At 37.9% G+C, this 9177-nt stretch overlaps 1 pseudogene; it reads left to right on the top strand.

The window, feature by feature from the left end:
• The first annotated feature begins 2664 nt into the window (after positions 1–2664).
• Positions 2665–3845, top strand: LOC102819278 (annotated as a pseudogene).
• Positions 3846–9177: the final 5332 nt, after the last annotated feature.

The raw sequence follows: 9177 nt of genomic DNA, 5'->3' as shown, positions 1-9177 counted from the left end.
ATTGATTTTGAAGAATTCTATCTCCAGCATCATTTCTATCACCAAGGCCATATTTTCAACCACTGATCCTTCCTCTTTGCATTCCAATCACCAGTAATGACCTATACATCTTGATTGCATGTTTGATCAATTTCAGATTGAAGAAGCTGGTAGAATTCTTCTATTTCATCCTCACTGGCTTTAGTCATTGGTGAGTCAATTTGAATAATAGTGGTATTAACTGAGCTTTACTGTAGGTGCATGGATATTATCCTATCACAGACAGCATTGTACCTCATGACTGATCTGGATATGTTCTTTTTGTTAATGAATGCAACACCATTCTTCTTCAATTGTCATTTCCAGCATAGTAAACCATGTGTTCTTTAGATTCAAAATGGCCAATACCAGTCCATTTTAGCTCACTAATGCCTAAGATATCGATGTTTATGAATTTCATTTTCGACAATTTCCAATTTTCCCAGATTCATACTTCATACACTCCATGTTCCAATTTTCAATGGATGTTTAAAGCTGTTTCTCTTCATTGTGAGTTATGCCCCACCCCATCAGCAAATGTAGGTCCCCTGGGCTTTTCTCCCACAGGCTTTACCACCATTCACGTCTTTGTCTGGAAGCTCATCTGAAACCTGTCCACCATGGGTGACCCTACTGGTATTTAAAATGCCGGTGGCATAGCTTTCAGAATTACAGCAACTCACAAGCCACCACATTACGACAAACTGACAGACGAGTAGTGGTATCAACACATATGTGGGTAAATCAAAAAGTTCCGCTACTACAGTTCCAGTTTGTGTATGCACTAGTTTATCCTGAGCAAAATGTGTTTAAACATGTCTCTATGATCAGTGGATGGCTGAAAACACGTTCACTCAGAAATGTACTGTTTTAGTTTCATTGTTGTTAAGTACTGTCAGGTCAGTTTCAACTCATAGCAATCCTGTATGGGCTTTCTGAGGAATGGGTGGTGGGTTTGGATATTTGATCTTTCACTTAACAGCCCACTGTTTATCCTATAGCTCCACACTAGGACTTGTTAGTCTTATTGTTGTTGTTTTTGTTAAGTGTAATTGAGTCCATTCTGACTCATAGATTTCCAAGGAGCATCTGGTGTGTTTGAATTGCTGATCTGGAGTTTCACAGTTCAGTGCTGATCCCACAGTGCTACACAGGGTGACACTAAAAAAAAAAAGTCCAATCAAACTGGAACATCTAAACTCCAGGTAGAGAGATTACTTCAGAAGATAACAGTAACTGTTTTAGGGAACGTCCAAGTAGTAGTCTTGATAGAGTTTCTTGAAGGGCATGGAGGTCTATTATGACAATTGAAAACTGTATTGGTTAGAAAAAGGCCACAAAGTTGAGACAAGGAATTGTTTTCCATCACAACAATGTACCTGCTCATTCTTCAAGGGTAACAAGGTCTTTTCTACAAGAATTTTGTTGAGAAACCTAAACCCATCTACCTTACAGTCTTGATCTTGCCCCACCAGACAACTTTTTGTTTTTAAGAGTCAAAGAACATTTTAACACAACACACGTTGAGTCCCTCACAGATGCCAAAATGGGTCTTCTTGAGGGGCTGTAATTGAAAAGATCACTGGTGTCGTGCTATAGGATCAGCACTGGGCTGTGAACAACAAGGCAGGCAGTTAAAACCCACCAGTTCCTTCATGGAAACACTATATAGCATCGCTATGAGCACTTTCAGTTGTGCATCAGTTTGTGGAAACATTTTAATTGGTATTCTGTCATCCTGGAGTCTTGTTTGTCACCAATGCCTTCTATGTAGCTTGGACTTCTTCCTTGAGTACCATCTGACCTTGATCATATGCTACTTGCTGAAGTGCTTCAGCATCAACCAATTCCAATTTATTTCTGGTAACATGACTCTGTGTATTACTTCCATCTTTTTTTGAGGCTTCCTGCATAGTTCAATATTTTGCTCATAGGACCTTTCAGTATTTTTCATCAGTTCTCTCAGCTTGAGACATGCTGAGCATGTTCTTCCTTTTTGGTTTTCTAACTCCAGGTCTTTCAGAATTTCATTATAATACTTTAGTTTGTCTTCTCAGGTTGACCTTTTATATTTTTGTTTAGCCCTTTTACTTTGCAATTTCTTCCAGTTGCTTTAGTTGCTCTATGTTTAAAAGCAAGTTTTCAGAGGCTTTCTGACATAATGTTTGGTCTTATCTTTCTTTTTATTAACTGGTGTTTTCTTTATATACAGACAAATAGAGAGACAGAGAGAAACAAGGAGCCTTGGTGTGGCTATGGGCTGTGACCCTCAAGGCTGGTGATTTAACCCCATGAAGCTGCTCCATAGTAGAAATATGAGGTTCTCTGCTCCTGTACAGATTTACAGTGTCAAACACCCTATATATGGTTGACATGAGTCAGAAGTAACTCAATGGCTGTAGAGTAGATAGGTGGATAGATAGACAAACAGACAGACACATAGATTTGAAAGGGCTTCAAAAGTTCATGGAGGTTGTGCAGTAGTGCTAGCAGCTTCCTCCTTCTTTTCTCTGACTTGGCAGTCAGCCTTCATGCTGAGTCACAATGGATTGTCTTCTGGGGAGCCAAGTAGGAGCTAGAAACAATGGTCATCACTCCATGAACATTCACCCCTGGGAAAAAACTGTTGAAGTTTGTCACCCTGGAAAGTTCTTCATTGGAGGGCTCACTCAATACAGAAACAAATGGGAAAGCTCTGGAAGCAGTATTTGGCAAATATGGACCAACTGTCAAAGTACTCTTAATGAAAGACCATGAAACCAACAAATCAAGAGGATTGGTTTTTGTCACCTTTGAAAGCCCAGCAGATGCCAAAGATGCAGTCAGAAATATGAATGGAAAGTCTTTGGATGGGAAAGCTATCAAGATGGAACAAGCCACTAAACCATCATTTGAAAGTGGCAGGTGCAGACCCCCACCACCTCCAAAAAGCAGAGGCCCACCAAGAGGTCTTAGAGGTGGAAGAGAAGGCAGTAGAGGAACCAGGGGACCCTTTTATGTGGGGGACACATGGGTGATGGTAGCTACTCCATGAATTTTAACATGAGCTCTTCCAGGAGACCTCTTCCAATAAAAATAAGACTACCACCATGAAGTGATGGGCCTTCACCTTAAAGATCAGTCCCTTCAGGACCAGTTCACAGTAGTAATGGAATGGGAGGCAGAGCTGCTGTATCACATGGAAGAGATAGTTATGGAGGACCACCAAGAAGGGAACTCCTGCCCTCTCATAGAGATGTGTATCTGTTACTTAGAAATGATGGATATTCCATTAAAGACTGCTATACAAGCAGAGATTACCCAAATTCTCATGATATAAGAGTTTATACATATTGTGATTATAGTCATTCCAGAGGCTACAGTGATAGAGACAGTTATGGTCATCACCGTGATCATTCAAACAATCCAAGTGGAGACTCCTACAGAGATTCCTATGAGACCTATGGTAAGTCATGCACGTAGTGCTCCACCTACACAAGGGCCCCTACCATCTTATAGTGGGAGCAGTCGCTATTATGATTACAGCAGCTCACAGAACGGATATGGTGAAGTTGAGACAGTTACTTAAGCAGTCGAAGTGATCTCTACTTAAGTGGTCATGATCAGGTTGGCAGATAAGAAAGAGGGCTTCCTCCTTCTATAGAAAGGGGGTACCCTCCTCCACGTGATTCTCATAGCAGTTCATGCAATGGAGCACAAGAGGTGGTGGCCACGGAGGAAGGAGATCTGGTAGAGGGGGCAGGCAGAAGCAGATGCTAAAAACAAAACTTTGGACCAAAATTCCTGTTCAAAGAAACAAACAAAAAATGGAATCTATTCTGTCATAACTACTCAAGGACTCTTAAAAGGAAAATTTGTTTTACTTTAAAAGAATTTTCCTGTTTATGTACCCCTCCATAACTTTTATGTTTCTTGTGAGGAAAAAGTAAAACTTGCTTAAGTTTATTTGATTTTATGACATTGTTTTTAATAAGCAAATGTTGAATGTGTAAGAGGGGAAAAAAAAAAAAAAAAGAAAGGAAAATGTCCATATATTAAATCCCATTTTCTCACTACTTTTTAATGTCTCCACTTATATATATCTTCACCATACATCTGTCAGTTTGTCTTGTTGTGGTGGTTTTGCATGTTGCTGTGCTGCTGGAAGATATGTCACCAGTATATTAAATATCAGGTTCACCCATGTTAGACAGAGTTTAGTAAAGAAGACAAAGACAGGCTGGAAAGAAGGAGCATCAGACCACTTCTGAATAGTTAGCCATTGGAAATCTTACGAAGAATAGCAGAACAGAGTCTGATTTAATGCCAAAAGATGATCCCCCTAAGGTTAGAAGTCACTCAAAATGCAACTGGGGAAGAGATCTCGTCTCAAAGTAGACTTGACCTTAAAGGCGCGCAGATGGCACAAAACTTTCAGAACCTTCATTTGATGATGGGGCACAACTCAAAATGAGAAGACACAGCTGCAAACATCAATTATTAATTAGAACATAGAATGTACAAAGTATGAATCTAGAAATACTGGAAATCATCAGAAATTGAGTGGAATGAATAAATATTGATATCCTAGGCATTAGTGAACTGAAATGGGTGTGATTAGTCATTCTGAATCAGATAATCATATAGTTTACTATGTAGGTAATGACAAGATGAAAAAGAGTGCTGTCACATTAATTGCCAAAAAGACCATTTAATGATCTAGAAGAACAATGCTCTCCGTTATAGGGTAATATCGATATGTTTACAAGGAAGACCAGTTAATTCCACTATTATTCAAATTTACACACCAACTACTAAAATCAGTGGTGATGAAATTGAAGAATTCTTCCAACTTCTTCAGTCTGATATTGATTAAACATGCAATCAAGATGTTAAAATCATTACTGGTTACTGGAATGCAAAATGTTGCAAACAAAAAGCAGGGAATTGTAGTTGAAAAATAGGTCCTTGGTGATAGAAATGATGCTGGAAATTGCATGGTAGAGTTTTACAAGGTCAATAAATTATTCATTGCAAATACATTTTTTCAGCAATATAAACAGATACTACACACATGGACCTCATCCAATGGAAGGCACAGGAATCAAATGACTACATCTGTGGCAAGAGATGATGGAGAAACTCAATATCATCAGACAAAACAAGGCCAAGGACCACCTGTGGAACATATCACAACTGATCATATGCAAGTTCAGACTGAAGTTAAACATAATTTTTAAAAACCCAAAGGAAACAAAGCATGACTTGTATGTATACCAACTAAATTTAGAGACCATTTCAAGAACAGATTGAATATATTAGATACTATTTACAGAATATCAGAATTGTGGGATGACATCCAGAATATCATACATAAAGAAAGCAAAAGGTCATTTAAAAAAAACAGGAATGAAGGCCATAATGAAGGTCAGAAGAGACTCTGAATCTTGGTCTTGAACATAGACAAGCTAAAGAAATTGGAAGAAATGATGAAAACTGCTGAAGAGAAAATATCAAAGGTAATGTCGACTAGAAAAAGTTAAGAATTATAATGAAATGTACAAAGACCTGGAATTCGAAAACAAAAATGAAAAACATACTCAGCATTTCCAAAGTTGAAAGAACTGAATAAAAATTTAAGCTTCATTTTGCAATATTGAAGGATTCTATGGGCAAAATATTGACTGATGCAGGAAGCATCAAAAGTAGATGCAAAGAATACAGTTTATCAAAAAGTGTTGACTGATGATCAGTCATTTCTTCCAGTCACTTTAATTCTCTACATCCAAACAAGTTTCAAAGTATCCTCTGATGTGTAATCATTTTGGTCTTTTCTTTATTTCTTGTTTTTTAAAGATCTTATTTATTTCCTCATGTATGATGTTCTTGATGTCATCCCACAACTCTTCAGTAACCCTGTTTAGAGTTTCTAGGACTATAAATATTTGTGGGAACAGAAATCCTCATCTTGGTCCTGAGGAACAGATAATGCACTTGAACCAGCAACATTGTTGTTCGTAGTCCAGTGCTTATAAGATGGAGCCACTGTGTTCTACCAGATAGCCATGTTGTTGTTGTTGTTAAGTACCGGGGAGTCGGTTCTGACTCATAGTGACCCTGTATAGGGTTTCCAAGGTTGTAAATCTTTATGAAAGCAGAACGCTTCATCTTTCTCCTGTGGAACCGCTGGTAGTTTTGAACTGCTGACCTTGAGGTTGGCAGCCCGAATCGTAACCACTACACTACCATATAGCCATACATAAGCTAAAATTACACAATGGCATGTAGATGATAGATTCATATTAATTTGTTTATTTTCAATATACAGTCGTATCTCATTTTGTTGTGCTTTACAGATATTGTATTTTTCACAAATTGAAGGTTTCTGGAAACCATATACCAAGTAAACCTATAGCTACAATTTTTCAATAACATTTGTTCATTTCCTGTGTTTGTGTTGCATTTTGGTAATTCTCACAAGATTTAAAAATTGTTATCCAGTTACATATTTAACAGATGAAAAGTGTAATGTTGTTATTGTCAAATGTCAAGCAGGTTTCTGAGGAGTAACTGGTGGGTTTGAACTGCCAACCTTGTGGTTAGCAGTCCAATGCTTATCCTATAGCTCCATATCAGGACTGTTGTTAAGTGCCATCGAGATGGCTCCAACTCATAGCAACTACATATAGGGTTTCCAAAGAGTGGATGGTGAGTTTGAAACACTGACCTTGTGGTTCACACCAACCTTGTAGTCCAGTGCTTTATCTCACAACATCACACCAGGACTGGGAGACCAAAAATCTACGTGACTTACTTTATTGCTTTATTTGTTTTATTAATGTGATCAGTAACTGAATCTGCAATATCTGAGGAGTACATTTACAACATATGTATAAAAGTCTACACTCAGGGTTCAATGTTCTATTTTGTTTTTATTTTTTGTAAAAACACCTTCCTTTGACTTAATCTATGATAATTAAGGAGTCCTGGTATGGCACTATGAGTTAATGCACTGGACAGCAAAGTCAGTTTGAACCACAAGGACAGTGGTTCAAGTTTACCAGCTGCTCCCAGGAAACCTTATACAGGATAGCTATGGCTTGGAATCGATAAGAAGACACTTGACAACAAATGTCTATTAACGGAGTCCTGATGTGGCACCCCAGACAATGCACTAGATTGCAAGGTCAGTTTGAACTGCAACATGGACAGTCCAAACCCACTAGCCTCTCCTCAGAAATCTTATACTGGGTCACTATGAGTCAAAAGTGACACAACAGCTCATAACAACAACAACATGCCTTTTAAAAGCCATTTAGAAGGACTTTTATTCCTACCACTTCATACTTTTCCTCCATTTTCCCCAACTTGTCCCATGCCATCCCTAACCCCACTGTTATTGAGTCAATTTGGACTCACAGAGCAACTCTATAGGATGGAGAACTGCCCCATAGGGTTTACAAGGCAATCCTTCTGGGAGCAGATGATCACTTCCTTCTCCAGCTTTGCAACTGTTGAGCTGCCCATTTTCTATTTAGTAGTTCAGTGCTTAACCACAATGCCACCAGGGCTCTTCCTTATAGCATATCTATAATTATTCTATAGTTCTGTCTATTCTCCTAGTTAATACACACTAGCAACATATAGAGTTTGGTCTCATTTGGTCTCATTCTCTGTACCACTGCCAGTACCTTTATGGTTGAGTCTGCGTTAGTCATGGCAGAAGCTCCAGTATCTGGTGAATTGTGATGAGGAAAGGTAAACCCAGTCATGATACCTACTGCCATCAAGTCAATTTTGACTCATATTGACCAAATATATAGATATATATAAGATAGGGTAGCACTCTTTCATAGGGTTTCCAAGGCCATAAAGCTTTACCAAAACAGACTGCCACATGCAACCTATGCCAACCTTTTGGTCAGCAGCTGAGAGGGCTTTATCCATTGCTCCTCTAGTCCCACTTTAGTCATGATAGCACCCAAGTAAAACGCTACTATACAAGATGTCCGGTTCCTCATATACATGAACTAGTATCCAGTATCTAAGATTATTTTCTTTCTAAAATGAGAAATAAAATTATTATGTTTTATATTATCAATTTAAATATTAAAAGCTATTCAATTTAGTATGTGAAAAACTTGGATATTTAGACACCCCTTTTGTGAAATGAGGTGCCCTGGTGGTATAGGATAATCACGAAGTCAGCAGTTCAAACTCACAAGTCACTCTCCAGGGGAAAGATGAGCTGTCAATGCTTGCAAAGAGTTACAACCCAGGAAACCCTATCTATATAAGCTTGCTTGGTTTTGTTTTGCTTCTTTGTAAAAATATCCTGGTTTACCAAATGTTAAATTGATTGGTTTTTTGGTTTTGCTTTTCATAAATTTTATTTTATTTTGTTGTTCCTCTTTCCTTTTTGTAATGTCTTTACCTGAACTCCAGGAATTACTGAGTTTCTCCTGGGAAATTATGCTGCTGACTAATTTCATCTGTTTTTTGTTTTGTTTTGTTTTTTCTTTCCAGGAGATATGGGAACCTGCGTAGGTAATAAATGTGTGAGCCTCTTTGGATTATATAGCTAGCAACACCGTTGATCACTGGAATCCTTGTTAATACACTTTTAGTATCTCAACTCATAATTTTCACACCCCCTGGATTTGCTTCCTAAATCCTCACATTAGTCTCTATTCTGTGTATATAAAGTAAGCCAAGTAGAATACTCTATTATACTACAAATGATAATGACAGTGACTGATATTGATCAAAAATAATAATTACTTGTTTTTCTGTTAGGTACTGGCTCGACAAGTGATCCAACAAAACTGGTGGTAAACTGAGCATTTTTACAATTGCTTTGTGAAGATTACCATTGCTACAGTTATGCAAGTGCATATTTTCCCTAACAAGATTAGTAATGCCAGCTGGCTGCATTCAAAGAGACAATTGAAATTCAATTTTAGTCTTATATGAAACACTGAATAAAAAGTCAATAATAGTTAAATTAAATTGAAATATGTTGTACAATTATGAATGGAAAAAAAAAAAAAAGGATACCTTCAGGTTACCTGCTATTATTGATGTTGTTGTTGTTGTTGTTAAGTGCCATCGAGTCGGGTCTGACCCATAGCGACCCTGTACAGGGTTTCCGAGGGTGTAAATCTTTACGGGAGTAGAAAG

Source organism: Chrysochloris asiatica, unplaced genomic scaffold (assembly GCF_000296735.1).
Source record: "Chrysochloris asiatica unplaced genomic scaffold, ChrAsi1.0 scaffold00110, whole genome shotgun sequence".
Classification (NCBI taxonomy): domain Eukaryota; kingdom Metazoa; phylum Chordata; class Mammalia; order Afrosoricida; family Chrysochloridae; genus Chrysochloris; species Chrysochloris asiatica.
Note: the sequence above shows the minus strand (reverse complement) of the source record. Positions and strands in the feature narration are given on the sequence as shown.